This window comes from Pinus tabuliformis, chromosome X (assembly GCF_031772625.1).
Source record: "Pinus tabuliformis cultivar Carrire ecotype Pingquan chromosome X, CPIR1, whole genome shotgun sequence".
Taxonomy (NCBI): Eukaryota; Viridiplantae; Streptophyta; class Pinopsida; order Pinales; family Pinaceae; genus Pinus; species Pinus tabuliformis.
In genome coordinates this window covers 346,243,206-346,262,567 of record NC_142308.1, presented here as the reverse complement: position 1 = coordinate 346,262,567, position 19,362 = coordinate 346,243,206, and positions in this window count along the sequence as shown.

Sequence of the window (19,362 nt, the reverse complement as noted above, 5' to 3'; positions counted from 1 at the left end):
CGGGCATTCCCATGCTCAGTAGCTATGTTAGAGTGATTTTCTCCAAAGAGATATGACGATGCTGGCCACCAATAAGCACAATGTGGATCTGGTGTCATAATAGAATCATCCTGATAAGCTGTCTCCAAAAAACAATATATGCAACTTGGGAGAGAAAACAAGGCTGAGTGATGCAAGCCTCTACCCAAGGTCTTGATTTATGCTTCATCGAACAACATAGATCGATACATTTGAATATATGCGTTGATGTCGAACATGCATGAAATCATCTGATTACCAGTCAATAATGGAGACCGTTAACAGATGCGAGGAAGGCCACCAATAATGGTGATGGTCTCCAAGATGCATAGTACAATCTAACGAGTGTGAAAGATGTTTTTGTCGTCGAACACCCATAGAATCGCTTAACCAGAGGCCAATAATGAGAACCCTTGATCAAAACACGAGGAAAACTGCCACTAATGTTTGCAAGTACCAAGGCACTGAATGTGTTTCTGGGTTGTTTTCCTAGATAGAGTGTTGAAGTCGATAGGAAGATACCTGTCAAAAGGTAGGAAATAACGTGCCCTACATCAATTGATAAAGAACGGGACAAGAATGATTTTTTTTTTAGGAATCTTTGAGCATTGGGTCTAAACAATAGAGGGCATGATGAAAGGATATGCTTGATGGGTTGATGGAGGAAACAAAAGGTTAACCCTTAAACAATAGAAGGAATGACAACGGTTTTAACCATGCAGCACTAGACTCATGAACACCAAAGAGTGTTAGGATACAAAGATGCAAGAACATCGGGGTATTTAGGCTAAACTCATAGGATGGTAGGATTCATATTGAGAGGCTGTCACAAGGAAGGTTTATCTAAGGGAGTGCCATGTTCAAGGGAGCGACTGTTGCTAAACCACACTTTCTAATACTGAATGTAGTTGTATTGTCTACTTTCCCTGTCTGATTAGTTTAGCGAGTCCAGACGGGAAAACTCATTGATCTTTTCATATTTTAAGAGTCTGAAAAGGACCGCAAAAAGAGAAACTCTATGCCCTATCTGATTAGTTTAATGAGTCCAGACAGGAAAACTCATCGATCTTTTCATGTTTTGAGAGTTTGAAAAGGATCGTAAAAAGAGTGACTTTATATCTTATCTGTGTAATTTAATGAGTCTAGACTAGACAACTTGGTGGTATTTTCATATTTAGAGAGTCTGAAAAGATCGTAAAGAATGAATCCATGGTGGTCCCTTTGTCATAGTTGTTAACTAGGTGCGACAAAAGGTTAATAGTATACCCGGATCGGTTACTTTTCCGTGAGTTAATCTATTGAATTTGGATAAAGAGAAACCTATGTTCAATAGATGTCGACCTCATTTTGTTATGAGTACAAGGAGATGGACTAAACTCATTTTTCATCATGAATTTTTAATGAGTCACACGACGACAAACTCAATACCTTCATCAAATTTTAACGAGTCAAATGAAGAAAACTCAAAGTGTCTTTTTCAGTTTATCGAGCAAGGAAAAAGAGATAAAAGAACTGCTCATTCCTTCTTCGTAGAATTAACGAGCCTGAAGAAGGGGAAAAATCGGGGATTTTTTGATTTAGGAGCGAGAAATGGTCCCAAAAAAGCAAGTGCTCTTGTTGCTGCCGTAGATTTTTAACGAGCTCGGTGACAAAAACTCGGTATTTTTTAGTTTAATGAGCGAGAAAAGTACCTAAAAGCATGCTTGGGTCATTTTTATAAATTTTTAACGAGCCTAGAGACAAAACTCAGGATTTTTTTAGTTTTATGAGCGAGAAAAAAGCGCCTAAAAAGAATTCTCTAATGGTATTTTTCAGTTTAATAAGCTAGAAAAAGAGCGAAAAAGTGTTGCTTAGACCATCATCGTATGTGTTTAACAAGCCCAACGATGACAAACTCAAAAAAATTTCAGTTTTTGAGAGCGAGAAAATATCCCATAAAAGAAAAGTGCTCTTTGAGAATTGCATGCAGCTTTTACTGCTTTTCATTCTTGAAGGTACTTTCATCAAAAGTGGAAAAAGTATAAAAAGCAGCAATTCCTATCCATATGGGTTCATGCATGATAAAAATCATGGGGAATGGACTACTTTCTCTTTAATGATTTCAAAAATCATGTCTCCAAAAATAAATATAAGGAAGTGTTTTGAGCTTTCACATTCTCTATTTTCACTATTTGAGAATTGTGAGAACTTTTTGGAGCTAAAGAGGAGAAAATTTACCACGGACCATTGCAGGAGATCTAGGCGACCATTTGACGTGTTGTCAGTCCAAGGTAGAGGCTAAAACCTTGCTCTATGCATTGCTTAACGTTTCTTGATAGTTTCAAGGGTGGATTTTTGCAGATCTTAGGTGCCATAAAGAAGTGTTTATGCACTAACGCCCTCCAGATGATCTATAGGGAGCATTAAATGCTCTGTACGACCTACTGGGGGGCGTTAATCCTCCCTGTGTACCATAAGGGGTAGCGTTAGAATTGAAGAGAATAGTTTAAAGCCTCATGCAAGAATTATTGAAGCTATTTTACCCCAATTTGATTGTTTTTAGGGTTATTTTGTGCAGGTTTCAGGCGATAATGACTAGTATATGGAGAGAATGGGCCCATGATAGCCAGGAATTGCTGATGCGAAATGATCCAGCATGCATACTTGCATTACGCCACTGCGGTTTACTGAATTATGCAACATTGGAGCTAATGAAAGGGCTAGAGGATTTATTGAGATGGATTATCCAGCCCCTGGGATGAACATGAGCAAGTGTTCAGGATTCCAGATTAGGAGCTGGTTATTGGCTGTGATGACATATTTTATAGTTGGTTTGTGTTGCTGTGGGGAATCGGAAAAGCTCACCAGGGGTAGGCCAGATCCACAATCTACCTTAGAGCTAGTGCAATCTTACTGCATCCCTAAGAGCGGACTAGTCTGCAACAGAGTCCCTATACAGAGGATAAGGTCTAGGTCTATGAGGGAAATTTTATGGTTGATTGTGGGGTTGGTGGGGTCAAAGAGTCCCCACATTGCGACAAAGTCCCAACTGTTGCTTGTAGTTGACAGTGTCCAGCCACAGATGTTCAACTGGTGTGAAGAAGTGCTTCGCCAGTTGAAGGTAGAGTTAACGACATGCAAGACTCGTAATCAACACAGTTTTGGATATGGTGTTACACAAAAATATTGTCACCATGATTATTTGCAGTCAGTATGGGTCTATCATCACTTGTACTGTCCTCCTAAGCAAGTCTCAGACCTCAGCTCTTCAAGTCAAGCTTTGAAAATGGGAGAAAGACATTAAAAATCAACAAAGCTCTGGTTCCACACTTTCTCTCACTATTGCCTGCGGTCCCGCACCTCTTGTTCACAAAAACTGCGGACCTGCTTGCTTTGTCCCTAAAGGAGTGGGTGCAGACCCCTGTGAAAGTCAAAAAGGCGCAAGTTTATTCTAAAAAACTCACTTTGGGTTAATTCTAGATGATTCTAGAAGGAATTTTGACGTGGATTGGTTGCTCTTAGGTGGTTTATGCATCCCAAAAGAGAAGGAGCTAATCCCTTGATGAGAGGAGCTATCCCTTTGAAGGAGGACTTTATCCCTTTGAAGGAGGACCTAGTAACTTCCCTCCATTACAGTATAAATTAAGGCACTGGGCTGGTTGCTAAGGAGGTTAGAAGCTGAACATTTTTTAGGGTAAACGCTGGTGGAATTGAGACTTCCTAGTTAAGCTTGAGAGGAGAGATTACATACCTTTTTGGCTTCATTAGGAAGAGAGTGAAACTTGTCAAAGTAGAGGAGACTTCTTGTTGGACCCTGGGAGGAGCTTGTACAGCATCAAGGCACAGGTTGTAAAGTTCTTCTTTGATTTTAATTAATACAATCAGATTCATTTTTCTCAACAAATTGTCTTATGTCATTTGTTTCATGAATTCCTTGATCATCATGTTAAGTATGCTTTATGATATTGGTGTTTCAGGTGCTATTTAGTTTGTTTTCTTGTTTGTGTTTGCAGATTTGCAACGAGGGAGCTCATTTGGATCAAAGGAGCGAGGGTTCCACAAACTTGCATTGGACCCAAGGTAGGCCTAAACACTTGTTTGCCTTTGTTTATAAATGCATATTTAGAGAAAGATAGTTTTTGATTGGCTTGCTTGTCACTAGATATCATGAGATTCTAGGAAGGTCGATCTTGTCCGCAAGATCGACTCATTCTGTGTGACACCATGCTTACTACTTTCTTCGAGACTTGTATGAAGCTGTTGCATGACAGCAAGGTTGTGAAAGGACTATAGGAACTAATAAATAAGTGTGTTGGGAAAGAAAATTCTCCTGGGTGTGAGATGAGGCTCATTGCTTAGATAGGAGAATATGAGATGGATCAAGTAATTCTGGATCTAGGGTCGAATGCGAATGTTCTGCCTAAACAGACATGGGAAAGGATGGGGAGACATGCACTGCAGTGGTCTTTGATTCAGTTAAGGATGGAAAAATAGCAGAAAATCATCCCCATCAGAAGATTGCAGGGAGTGACAGTGGATATAGAGGGCACGAGTGCATTGGTTGACTTCGAAGTTATAGAGATTGTGGCTGACAACAATCCCTACCCTGTGCTCCTTGGGATCGATTGGGTCATTGACATGAATGGGTTAATCAATTTGAAAAAGCGGAAGATGATATTTGAGAAGAAATCACTCCACGTAGGAGTGCATGTTAGCACTCCAGGAAACTCTCCTATGGTTGCAGCTCGGAGATGCCTGGTAACATATAATCTTCAATATTGTTCTCTGAACGATTGAAATGAAAGATGGTTTGGATCAAGCCAGATTAACCATTTCAACTCTGTTTTTACTCAAGACATGCATGAACACCCTCAACTTTACAAGGCTTTAGACCACTAATGCTCAATAGTTTGTATATTTAATGAATGGATGGAGAATACCTACTATACCAACAGACGCATATATAAACACATATGAATGGCCAACTACAGGAAGTAAAATAATCTTGCAAATCTAATTTATCAATGCAGAGATAAGATGACAGTTATCTGGCATTAGACATAGAAGAAACATGAACAACCTGTTCAAGTGCAAGCTTGGAACATAAGAGAAAATGGAAATTGAACATATAACAGTAAAATAAGCTTATATTTCTAGAATGAAGATGAGAAGCTTGAGTAGAAAAGTCTCAATAGTCTCCAGAAGTTGAACATCTGTTACATCTTGTTTTCAGCTATTTATAGCTTGTTTACAATGGTCCTCAGCCTTTTGAGGCTTCAGGTGTCTTAATCTATCCCTCTGTCTTGTTTAACTGATTGATTCCCCCAATAGGCAAGCATGGCCTGGTGGTTTTCCTCTTTTGACAAAGGAATAACCGCATTCAGATATTTTGGGTAGTTGTTGCACTATCTGGGAGCTCTACCGTGCCAGAGATGCCCCACAATCATTCTGTTTGTTTGCTGAGTTGTGCTATCATTGCCCATGATTGCTTCTCGGCCTCTGTCTCCTGGAATTTATTTTCAAGCCTTTGTTTATGTGATAGAATGGGTCTTCGGGCCTCTGTTATCTTCTAAATGCAAATGGGGACTGCTTTCTGTTATAACAGAGAAATGATGCAACTGTGAGAAATCCTGCCAAACCTTCAATGTTTCAAACTTCAAAAGTCCTTAAACATGAAATATATATCTATCGAGTCCGCCGTTTGGGTCGTTGTCGCCTATCGCAAATGGCATGGTCCCTTTGTTCCCTTTGTTCCTTGAAATACTTGAAAAAAAACACGGGAAATACATCAAAAATGCCTCCCTCTGGACTTCAAATATTATAGATTTCATTTCCAAACCCGTTTGGGTTCGGGCTTCATCGCTATCGGCCTTACCAAGTTCCCCTTTGTATTTCATTATATAATGAAATACATTGAAAATGGGCTTTGGAGGACGTGAAAGATTATACATTTTGCTTCTGAAACCCATCGGGTATGGGTCTTATCGCATCGCTAACATATACATGTAAAGGTTTTCCCCCTTGGTTTTCCTGATTGCGATCCGCCGATGCGATGTGGGCCGTCGATCTGCGCGCGCAATCGACGATCCATGTTGAATTGCCAATCGTGATCGCTCATTGCACACTGTCTGCACCGATAACCTCTGACTCACCTCCCCGACTGCGACCCGCTGATGCGATATCAACCGATACGATGTGGGCCATCGATTTGAGTGCGCAATCGACAGTCTTCATTTAATTGCCAATCACCGTTGCCCTTGCCCCTTGGTTTCTACCGATTGCGATCTGTCGATGCGATGTGTCGACCCAATCATCAGCGATCACTGATCAGCGATGTCTTGAACCTATTGCCACTACCTGCCTGTGCCAATTGTGATTTGCCACTTAGATCTGGGCTGCTGATTGGCCAGATCTAACGACTGCTGTGATTTGGACTATTTTTCATGGTTTTGGATTGTTTTCGCCTCCCGATAGTGTATTTCGGCCCTTCCAAGGGCTCTTGGCATGCGATGGTCTTGACTTTGAATGGTCCTTAAGAGGCTTTTGAAGACTTCAAGAGCATATATGGGTCCATTGGCATGCTTTTAAGCAAATTTGGAGACTTTGGGGCATATTTGCATCCATTTTTTGGGCCATTTGCCAACAAGGCTAACACTGGCTCCTTCTGGGGATGAAAGCCTCCCTGTGAGGTTTCAAGAGCTACAGAGCAATGCCTTTCCTGTAAAACAAAATTAAATTCTTCCCCTAGTGTTTCATTGGGCATGGAGTCTTTTTAGCATAACATAAAAATGAAAGAAAAAAAACACATGTACAATAATAAGGTTTTTGAGCCTTAAATGAAATAGAGTTTCAGGAACCGCCCTTTTACCAGGCTACCAAAAGGGTCTCCTCCTTCCAAATTGTGCGGGATGAATGTATTGTTGCACTGAACTTGAGCGATGACAAAAGGACCAGTCCATAAGGAGTCAAACTTGCCATGATTACCTCTCTTTTCCTTCAATGCATCCCATTTGAGCACCCAATCACCAACTTGGAAATTGTCCACTTTTGCCTTCGTATCAAAGGTTCCTTTGATATTCTTATTATGGACCTATGACCTCTCAACCAGCTGTTCTCTGATTTGCTGTAATTTGACTATGTTATTCATTCTTCTTACTAAGTCATTCTCTTCCTTTTGTTCTTCTTGCAAGAACTTAGCCACAGGGAGGATCAGCTGGATAGGGAAAATAACATCAGCACCATAAACCAGTTTAAATGGAGAGTTCACTATGGACTTTTTGATGGAAACTTTGTCAGCCCATAGTACAAACTTCAACTTGGAATCCCAGCTTTTTTTGTTGTCTTCTAATAGTTTTTTTATTATCCTTACCAAACTCTTGTTAGATGATTCTGCCAAGCCATTGCCTTGAGGATAATATGAGGTAGAATGCACCACTTTAATACCCATGGATTCAGCGATGTCCATCAATTCTTTTGCCTTAAAATTTGTTGCATTATCAGTGACTAGTATGGTTGGGCAACCAAATATAGTGAAAATATTCTCATTCAAGAACTTTATGACAACTTGATGATTGGCATTCTTAGTGGGTATAGCGTCAATCCATTTGGTGAAATAATCAGTGGCTACTAAGATCCATTTTTGTTGGCCACTAGAATGTGGGTTAATCTCACCTATAAAGTCCAATCCCCACTGCTGGAAGGGACTGTTGACATGTATTGGCTTTAAGGGTAGAGATTTTAGTTGTTGTCTTCCTGCAAATCTCTGACATTTGTTACAAGCTTTTACAAAAGAAAACACATTAGAGAATAGTGTAGGCCAATAATACCCAGCCCTGAAGATCTTGTGAGCCGTGGTTTTCCAATAATGATGCCCACCATAGATGCTAGAATGAAACTGGTGTATGACCTCTACAGATTGTTCTTTATCTAGAAACCTCAAGAGGATTCCTGATGGGTCTTTCTAGTAAAGCAGATTTTTGTCGATGTAGAATTTGGCTGATCTGAGTCTAGTGGTATGAGCTTGACTTGAACTAAGCCTTGGAGGAACTTCCAACTTTTGCAAGAAATGAACTATGCTGGCATACCATTCACATGTGGCTAGATTTTCAGCCACAGATTGATTCTGCTTTTTCTCTTCTAATGCTCCCCTTGTTTGCTCATCATCTGGAGTTAAACCCATGAAAATTATGTCTAACAAGCTACAATTTTCTTTGGCTGTGAGCTTAGCCAAGCCCTGGCCTTTGACAATCTTAGTGGGCTTCACCTCTATGTCAAATTCTATGAATTTTTCAATCCATTTTTCCCTCTTTCCATCAATATCTGGCTAAGTCAAGACATCTCTCACTGAGGTTGAGGGAACATATGCGATTACTTTGGAATGCAGAATATAAATCCTGAACGCTTTCAAGGATTTTATGAGAGCATAAGATTGCTTCTCAATAAGGTCATACCTTAGTTCAACATCCCTTAGAGTTTTGCTGAAAAAGGCCACAGGGTGCTCTATGCCTTCATCATTTTTCTGCAACAAGACCGCTGCTAGTGTATCATAAGAGGAAAAAGAGAAGATGCAAAACCCCTTAATGTAATTTGGGCTGATTAGAGTGGGAGCCTCCATGATAGCTTGCTTGATGGCTTCAAAAGAGCTTCTTGAAGCGGTTGTCCATTTTATCTCCGATCCTTTCTTTAGCATGGAAGTGATGTGCTTTACTAACTCTGCAAAGTTTGGAATGAACCTCCTTACAAAGTTGATCTTACCCAGGAAGGATTGGATGTCCCTTTTCAACCATGTGATGGACAATGTCTGAAAGGCTTGAACCCTGGCTGGATCAATCTTCACACCTTCAACAGAAACAATATGTCCCAGAAGTTTGCCCTCTTCTAGAGCAAACTGTGACTTCTTTGGGTTGACTGAAATTCCAAACCGTCTGCACTTCAGAAAGGCTTTCTTCAAATGTTTTAAATGATCTTTGTGGCTGCTGGAGAAGACTGTTATGTCATCAAGATAAATAAGGACAAACTTGTCCTTCTCTCCCACGAAGGCTATGTCCATGGCCCTCTAAAAGGTAGCCCCAACATTCATCAGTCCAAAAGGCATCTTGGAGTACATGAAAGTGCCCGAAGGAGTAGTGAAGGTGGTCTTTTCCTGATCTTCAGGATGTACAACAATCTGATTGTAGCTTGAAAATCCATCTAGGAAAGACATGACTCTAGCCCCTTAAACTCTTTGTAGCAAGTGTTCCATCTTGGGTAGGGGATAATTATCTTTTTTAGAGCACTTGCTCAGATTTCGGAAGTTGACGCAAAGCCTGATTTCTCCATTTTTCTTCCTTACCACCACCAAGTTGGCTATCGACTTCGAATATCTTAGGGGAATTATGATTTTGGCATCCAACAGCTTCTTGATTTCTTTCTCAATCAAAGGCAGTAAGAGAGGGCTGACAAGTCTTAATTTCTTCTTAAAAGGGGTGGTGTTCTTTTCTATTGGGATCCTATGCTAAATAATTTCTGGGTCATAGGTTTTAAGATCGTTGTATTCCCAAGCAAAAATATCAGTGAATTGCTTCATGAGGGAGCAATACTTGGAATTTTGGGTAGGAGACAAATGAGTAGACAGATTGATGAATTTCGGATGGGCTGGGCTCCCTATATTATGTTTACAAATGGCAGACTCCTTCTCTATTTTGGCCGGCTTGTAGGGCAAGTCATTATGATCGAAAAGCTTCTCTAGAGGCACCAATCCCTTTGGTATCTAATTACTAGGCAACTGGATGATGCTTTCTTGGCCGATTTCACTTTTTAGCTTGGACTGGTCGACTTCTTCCACGTTTTGATTTTCATGGTCGCTGTTCGTTTCAGCAAATTCCTCAACGACTTGTAAAAACATGTTAATTTCCTCATCGTCTTCAAAAACTCTCCAATACTTGACATTGTATGGCAGGGATGGTCTGTATTTTACCTGAACTTCATATGTCAATTTAGGAGGCAAAGGGGGAACAAACATGCTAGTAGAGACAGCAAGGGAGTCAGCAAGCTAGTTCTTCATTCTTGGAATATAAGAAATGCTAAAGACTTTGAAAGAATCTTTAAGGCTTCATACCTCATCCCTGTATTCTTTTAGCCTTGGATGCTTTGCTTGGAATGTTTTATTTACCTGCTGAATGATGAGGTTTGCATCCCCCAAACACTTACAGGCCTTTGATACCCATTTCCTTAGCAACGCTTAGGCCCAGTATCAAAGCTTCATACTCTGCTATGTTGTTCGTGACTTGAAAGGCTAATTTGAATGATAAATGAATGTATTCCTGTGTTGGGGACACGAGGACTACACCTGCCCCTGCAGCTTCTTTGGAGCAAGCCCCATCAAAGAACATACCCCAAATATGTGGGTTTCCATCCTGCGTGATCTGGAAAACTGGCTTTTTAAGTTGCATGGAGGCCAATTGAGACTCTTCAATATGAAGAATACATGCTCCAAAATCAGTATCAACAGCGTAGACAGGATGATTAGTGGGATTCTTCTCATTGTTGATGATCTAAGCCAACTGTGCCTCTCTTTATAATCTCTTTCTCTCACCTCCGAAAACTGGGACAGTAGCGTAGGTCAGATCATTTTGTAATGATCCACCTAGTCTGTTGATCCAACCTCTGGAAAGTAACATGCCAAATTTGGGAGGTACATCTACTACCACAATATCCATCATCATGCTTTTCATATGCAGCTGAGACAAAGTGATGGCTAGGTCCTTGATTAATCCTAGAAATTTCACTTTTCTAGAGTCAAAAGAAAAAAAATCATGATAAGGCTTAGTGATGTCGAGACCCAACGCATCCATGACAGCTTTTGGCATTAAGTTATGGCTAGCTCTGGTGTCCAAAAGGCAGTTGTGGAGGATTTTATCATGAATGTTCAGAGAGACATAGAATGATGGGGAGATGTCCTCACCATTTTCAATCATTTGGCTGAGGATGACAGCTGGCTTGTCATCTTATAGATTTACATAGTCGGTGGAGGCTTGGATGGCTTTAGGCTCAAGGGCTTTGATAATGGATATTTTGAAGGACTCACTTTTCACTAGTTCAATCAGAGGCATAGGTATTCTTAGCCTTTGAATTTCTGATTGAAAACTGAAAGGAGAAGGGTACTTGTCAAGGCCTCTTACCTCATGAGCTAGAGCTTTGAGGATGATAGGGTCAACTGCCGGTTGTTTTTACTTATTAGCTTGTTGTACTGCAAGGTCAGCAGATTTTTGAACTGGAGCTTCCTTAGCATTATTTATCTTTGACCACATATTATATCTATGCTGATCTTTAGCTTGTAGAACAACTTCCCCACCACATTCTTGGTTGGTTTGGTCATTGCGTAATGACTTTTCATAGGCAGCTACAGTTAAAAAGGAAGCATTTCCTTTGTCTTCAAGGCAATGGATCTCATCATCTTCTTCAAACTACTCTTCCTCCATGACTACATTCTGGAAAGGGGTCTTGACCCTTTGGTCTTCATTGTCATCTTTGCTTCTTTGCAATATCTGCAACTGTTCATTAGCTCTTCTATATGGATTTGGATTTCTAGGAGAAAAGGTGTTGCGAACTCTCCCTTTCCCAGGGTGCTGCTCAACCTTTAATTTTGAAATTTCAGAGGCTAATGACTCGATCATTTTGGTCATTTTATCTATCTTAGGATCAGAGGAGGATGAAGACTCACCCCTCTGTATTTTTCTATCAGCATTTCCCTTGAGTTTTTCTGCAGCCATGATGTTTGATTCTACTTCCAAGGCTACATCCTGTATGTCAGCCAAAGTAGTACACTGCCTCTCTCTCAACAGTAGGAAGAAGTCATCAAAAGCATTAGCATAGGTGAGTTTAGCAGAGGTAGTAGTGGGCTTCACTTCAGTGGGTATCTTGCTGTACATGCAGTTAAATATCTTATTAAAATCGGACAGCAGTTCACCATTTTCTCTCTTTAAGTTTCCAAACTCAGTGTGGTAATAGAGGAGATCCTTCTTATCCCCCCAATGTTTTAGGAATGTATCATCTAAAGCTTCGATATCTGTTATAGATCTTGGGGCTTGTTCTCTGAACCATTTTCTAGCCTCCCCATATAGGATTTGGACAAAGACTCTCATCCACACATCACCTTCACCAATATCTAGATTATTAGCATAGCTATAAAATGACTCAAGGTTTTCTTCAGTAGTGACACCTTCAGTCCCAGCAAACTTAGGCATATACTTTTGATACTCTCCAGTGGGCATAGGATTCAAAGGAGTGGGTAGTATTAGAGGTCCATACCTAGCGTCTATGATTCTTTCCATTTTGGTGGGTGCTTGGGGACTTGCCATAACTGTGGTGACTAAAAGAGTACTAGAAGTCTGAATGACAGAAGGCAGAGGAGTGATTGATGAGACCAAATGAGTATGGTGAATAGGAGGTGAGGTTCCCTTTGGGCTAACAACAAAAGGAGAAACTAAAGAATAAGGAACTTTATGAATTTCTGAGAGCTTTTCTTCACTGCTAGTATTAGAATCTGTACTCTCAACATGTATTTGTTCTATTGCAAGATCTTCTTGAAGAGATATAGCATATTGTTTAGGTTTACCTAAACCCGATGCTCCTTTCTGTAATACTTTCTTCTCCTTGATGGTCTTTTCCGGGTCAGGTACTGGGTCAGCTTGTGATTTCTGAGGATTTCTCTGAGTATGCCTCACAAACTGAGCCAAAATTATGAAGTGGAGTCGCCAAGAGGTTCGACCTCCGGTAGAGTCACCAGATAGATGATTAGAACCAAAAATGTGCCCAGACTTAGTCTATCATCAAAGCTGGGTCTGTGTCGTTTCCCAGGGAAGCTGAGCTTCAGTTGATCCAAATGGAAAATGGCATCAACCCATGGTACTCATCCACCCATATTATTCATTGACCCATAGAATTTACCCATGGTATTGTAAATGGCATCTGCCCGTGGTATTATAAAATCCATCCATGGTATTCATTAACCCATGGAATTTACCCATGGTATTGTAAATGGCATCTGCCCGTGGTATTGTAAAATCCACCCACGGTATTCATTCACCCATGGAATTGACCCGTGGTATTGTAATTGAAAAAAAAACTATAAGTAACAAGTCACATTTTGTAAAAGGATAGATTGTCCACCATAATGTAGCCTTTACAGTTCAGAGGCATGTAGCTACCACATCTCTTCTCAGAGATAAGCTACCATCGCCCTAGCTAGTTTATTTTCATTGCTATTTTAAATAAAAGTTTCTTTGTGGTTTTGTTTATTGTGCATTCTCCTATTTTCTTCTAAAAATGCAAGTTTTCAGATCTTGGGGGTCTCTCCTCCCAAGATCCATTTCAATCTTTTAGATCTTGGGGCCTTTCCCCCAAGATCCATTTCAAGTTTTCAAATCTTGGGGGTCTCTCCTCCCAAGATCCATTTCAATATTTTAGATCTTGGGGGCCTCCTCCCAAGATCCGGATCAGTGGTATCAGAGCAGGTTATGATTCCATGGGAATGAGGGTTTGATTCATATTTCAATTTCAAATTTTGCAGCAGTATTCAACAAACTTCAGGCATGTGCTACAACCTCCACAGAGCACTTTCTTGGGTCAAGCAGGAAGAATTTTTCTTTTCTCAATTTTTTGCAGGAATTTTTTTGGGCGGCGCCTTTTCAGATCAGATTTGAAACGTTTGGTATAAAATTTACAAAAACAAATACCAGATCTGGATTCCTTTCGAAAAATCACCCAATTTCAAAAACAAATTGGTCGAATCGGAGTTTGGATGTGGGAGATATCACTGATTTAAAATCAACTATTTTATCAGAATTTTTGTGACGACGGAACTGTTGCAGTGCGAATCTGAGATCTCAGAGTGTCCAGATAAGGATTTCCAACTCATGGGAAGATGCAAAATGATCCTTCTACTTCTAAAAACATGTTATAATAAATATTATGAGTTATATTGGCCGAGTTATGTCCATTTTAATTCTGGAGCAGCATTCAGAGTGGGTTTCCATTGGAGACGTGCCCTCCCACCCCACTTTAGTAGGCACCTGCTTCACATTCATCAGTTTCAACATAGCAGAATTCGGCTTGGGTTATTAGGAGACGTGCCCTCCCACCCCAGGCTATGTAGACACCTGCTACTTCATCAGCAACCAACATCATGGTTATGGGTCAACTGCATGAAATCCTTGTCATCGAAGTCCATTTGCTAGGCCGCACACTGTCAAAATCACAGTTGGTCACAAGCATTACAGGGTATCTCTATCCTCAGATCTTCGTTTATCAGGGTTTTGTGTTAACCACATCAAACCCTTATCTTCAGTGGCTCTTCATATTCAACAAAGGCTTCGCAGGAGGGAACTTTACGCAATGGGGACCATTGCTTCTTAAGGAGGGAGGAATGATCCAAATGGAAAATGGCATCAACCCATGGTACTCATCCACCCATATTATTCATTGATCCATGGAATTTGCCCATGGTATTGTAAATGGAATCTGCCCATGGTATTGTAAAATCCATCCATGGTATTCATTAACCCATGGAATCTACCCATGGTATTGTAAATGGTATATGCCCGTGGTATTGTAAAATCCACCCACGGTATTCATTCACCCATGGAATTGACCCGTGGTATTGTAAATGGTATATGCCCATGGTATTGTAAATGGAATCTGCCCATGGTATTGTAAATGGAATCTGCCCATGGTATTGTAAAATCCATCCATGGTATTCATTAACCCATGGAATCTACCCATGGTATTGTAAATGGTATATGCCCGTGGTATTGTAAAATCCACCCACGGTATTCATTCACCCATGGAATTGACCCGTGGTATTGTAATTGAAAAAAAACTATAAGTAACAAGTCACATTTTGTAAAAGGACAGATTGTCCGCCACAATGTAGCCTTTACAGTTCAGAGGCATGTAGCGACCACATCTCTTCTCAGAGATAAGCTACCATCGCCCTAGCTGGTTTCTTTTCATTACTATTTTAAATAAAAGTTTCTTTGTGGTTTTGTTTATTGTGCATTCTCCTATTTTCTTCTAGCAATGCAAGTTTTCGGATCTTGGGGGTCTATCCTCCCAAGATCCATTTCAATCTTTTAGATCTTGGGGGCCTCCCCCCAAAATTCGGATCATCAGTTTCCTCTCCCTAGCAACGGCGCCAATTAATGTTAGCACTCCAGGAAACTCTCCTATAGTTGCAGCTCGGAGATGCCTGGTAACATATAATCTTCAATATTGTTCTCTGAACTATTGAAATGAAAGATGGTTTGGATCAAGCCAGATTAACCATTTCAACTCTGTTTTTACTCAAGACATGCATGAATACCCTCAACTTTACAAGGCTTTAGACCACTAATGCTCAATAGTTTGTAGATTTAATGAATGGATGGAGAATACCTACTATACTAGTAGATGCATATATAAACACATATGAATGGCCAACTACAGGAAGTAAAAGAAGCTTGCAAATCTAATTTATCAACGCAGAGATAAGATGATAGTTATCTGGTGTTAGACACAGAAGAAACATGAACAACTTGTTCAAGTGCAAGCTTGGAACAAAAGAGAAAATGGAAATTGAACATATAACAGTAAAAGAAGCTTATATTGCTAGAATGAAGATGAGAAGCTTGAGTAGCTAGTCTTCAGAAGTTGAATGCATGTTACGTCTTGTTTTCAGCTATTTATAGCTTTTTTATAATGGTCCTGGGCCTTTTGAGGCTTCAGGTATCTTAATTTATCCCTCTGCCTTGCTTAACTGATTGATTCCCCCAATAGGCAAGCATGGCCCGACGGTTTTCCTCTTCTTACAAAGGAATAACCGCATTCAGATATTTTGGGTAGTTGTTGCGCTTTCTGGGAGCTCTATCATGATAGAGATGCCCCACAATCATTCTATTTGTTTGCTGAGCTGTGTTGTTGATGCCCATGATTGCTTCTTGGCCTCTGTCTCCTGGAATTTATTTCCCAGCCTTTGTTTATGTGATAGAATGGGTCTTTGGGCCTCTATTATCTTCTAAATGCAAATGGGGACTGCTTTTTGTTATAATGGAGAAATGATGCAACTGTGAGAAATCCTGCCAAACCATCAACGTTTCAGACTTCAAAAGTCCTTAAACATGGCATATATATTTATCGGGTCTGCCCTTTGGGTCGCTATCGCCTATCGCAAATGGCATGGTACCTTTGTTCCCTCTTTTCCTTTTGTTCCTTGAAATACTTGAAAAAAAACATGGGAAATACATGAAAAAGGCCTCCCTCCGGACTTCAAATATTATAGATTTCATTTCTGAACCCTTTCGGGTCCGGGATTCATCGTTATCGGTGCTACCGAGTTCCCCTTTGTATTTCATTATATAACAAAATACATTGAAAATGGGCTTTGGTGGACGTGAAAGATTATACATTTTGCTTCTGAAACCCATCGGGTCCAGGTCTTATCGCATCGCACACATATACATGTAAAGGTTGTCCCCCCTTGGTTTTCTTGATTGCGATCCACCAATGTGATGTAGGCTATCGATCTGCACGTGCAATCGATGGTCCATGTTGAATCACCGATCACGATCACTCATTGCATACTGTCTGCACCGATAACCTCTACCTTGCCTCCCCGACTCTGATCCACCGATGCGATATCTACCAATGCGATGTGGGCCATCGATCTGAGCACACAATCGACAGTCTTCATTTAATTGCCGATCATTGTTGCCCTCGCCCCTTGGTTTCCCCCGATTGCGATCCATCGATGCGATGTGCCAACCCGATCATCGACGATCGCTGATTGGCGATGTCTTGCACCTATTGCCACTACCTGCCTGTGCCGATTGCGATTTGCCGCTTAGATCTGGGCTGTTGATTGGCCAGATCTAATGGCTGTTGTGATTTGGACTATTTTTCATGGTTTTTCATGGTTTTGGAGTGTTTTCGCGTCCCGATAGTGTATTTCCGCCCTTCCAAGGGCTCTTGGCATGCGATGGTCTTAACTTTGAATGGTCCTTAAGAGGCTTTTGAAGACTTCAAGAGCATATATGGGTCCATTGGCATGCTTTTAAGAAAATTGGAGACTTTGGGGCATATTTGGATCCATTTTTTGGGCCATTTGCCAACAAGGCTAACAGTGCCCATGGACCCTGCAGAAGGACCGCGCTATACTGAACCCGTCCACGATTATGAAAGCGACGATGACTTGGACCAGATTTATAAGATAACAACGCGAGATCAGAATTGGGTGAGTCTGACAGTGGATGGTTGTATTGCATGGGGCCACTAAAGCTCCTACACTTCATATTCAAATGAGGAGTTGGAAAATTGGCAGAACCGACTGCATGAAGTATCTACGCTGCGTTGTAATATGATGACCAAGTTGTTGCACAGTGTATCATCGGAGGTAAGGAATCTACCTTATTATGATGGTTTAACTGACATTGATAAATTTTTCGATACATTTGAAGGGGAAGTGCTAGAAAATCATCGCTTACAGGCCTTGGGTTGGGCGCTGCACACTATGCTTGTGAGATGGTGGGGTACACACAAAGACAATTTTGATGATTGGTTCATGTACATAAAGATGACGAGGTTGTGGTTTGGTCACCCACAAGTGTGGCTAACAAAGAAATATGATGGAAGGAATGACCACGTGATCACCTGGCTAAATGGACTAAGGTGTATGGAGTAGAGCCTCAGCCTGAACGGGTGCATCTGTTTTGTCATATTTTGGATGTAATACCGATGAACTTGTACTTGGAAACAAAGCTCTACCATGGCACTGAAGAATGCGATGTTTTGCGACAGGGATTCTGGATGATGTTTAGCTTTGAAGATGGGTCTGAAAGTATTAACAAGGCATTGCAGGAAGTTAGGGCAACAATATTGAGAGTACCATAGGATCCCTCAGATGTAATTCAACCGGATTGGACCACCCATTTGAGCCACGCATTGGAGTGCTACAATGTGACTGTTGAAGAAGAGGGCGAGGACCCGAGGAACATTAACATCCCAGAGACTGAAGGTCACCGCAAAGTTGAAGGGCTACAAATCGAAAATCCAGATATCACCACGCCACTGAGAACGAGACAAGTGAACATTGGGACAGAAGTGGAGCCAAAATTTGAAAAAAATTGGGGACTATTGGGATGATGCAACAATAGATAAGGTTGTTGAATTGCTCCACGAATACCAAGACTTGTTCCCTGTGAAGTTCTCAGACCTAAAGGGGATAATAGGGGAATTGGGAGTCATGAAAATCACATTGAAACTAGACGCAAAGCTAATTAAGCAAAGGCCTTATCACCTCAACCACAAGTATAAAGAGAAGGTCCACTTAGAGTTGGAAAAAATGCTAGTTGTAGGTATTATTGAACTGGTTGAAGAATCTAATTAGGTGAGACTAATAGTCGTTTAGGAAAAGAAGCAAAAGGATGAAATAAGGATATGTGTAGACCTCAAGAAGTTGAATGATGCCTGCGTACATGATCCCTTTCCGACTCCGTTTATCGACGAAGTACTAGATAATGTTGGCAGTCAAGAAGCGTATTCATTCACTGATGGGTTCTATGGGTACCATCAGATCAAGATCACGCCAGAGGACAGATTTTTGGTTGGATTCCATTAGCAAGTTCAAAAGGAGCGTGAAAAGGCATGGCACGAATAGCACATCAAACTGCGCACCTTCAAGTTAAATGATTTTGTGTTATTATATGACAGCAAGTTTGATAAATTTCCAGGAAAATTTCGGATGCATTGGCTGGGGCCCTATGTCATCAAGGAGATTACCGATGGTGGAGCAGTTCAGCTGGTGAAGTTGAATGGAGAGCCATTTCTAGGGAAGGTAAATGGCAGCTGATTGAAGCCATACACTGGGGATCCAGCCAGATGACTATATGGTGGAGGCACAGTCTTAGCACTTCAGGCAGTTGGAAGGAGGCACGAGACTATAAACTACACTGCCCAGGTTGTAGAGCTACACAACTAGGGGACTACGCAGTAGGGAGGAATGTCACAGTACTGCATAAGCGCGGAGGGAGCTGCGTTATAGAAGGAGAGATCGCACAGGGTAGCCAGAAAGTGACCGTTATGGTCACTATTCATGACTTGATGTTGGGAAAACGACTAAGTGGAGCGGGGGGCAGCATTTAAGATAGAATTTAAGGGCTAGATCTTTGAAAATATGTCGCCAATCTAGCATTTATGATTGGATTTTGGGGGGAATAGTCGGATTCAAATTCTAATTTGCCTATAAATTACAGATGGCAACCCAACGAAAAACTCTTTGCATTTTGAGAATTGAGTTGTTGAGCTATTAGGCGCGCATGAACCTTGAGAATTTCAAGACTTTGGTGGAAAGTTCAG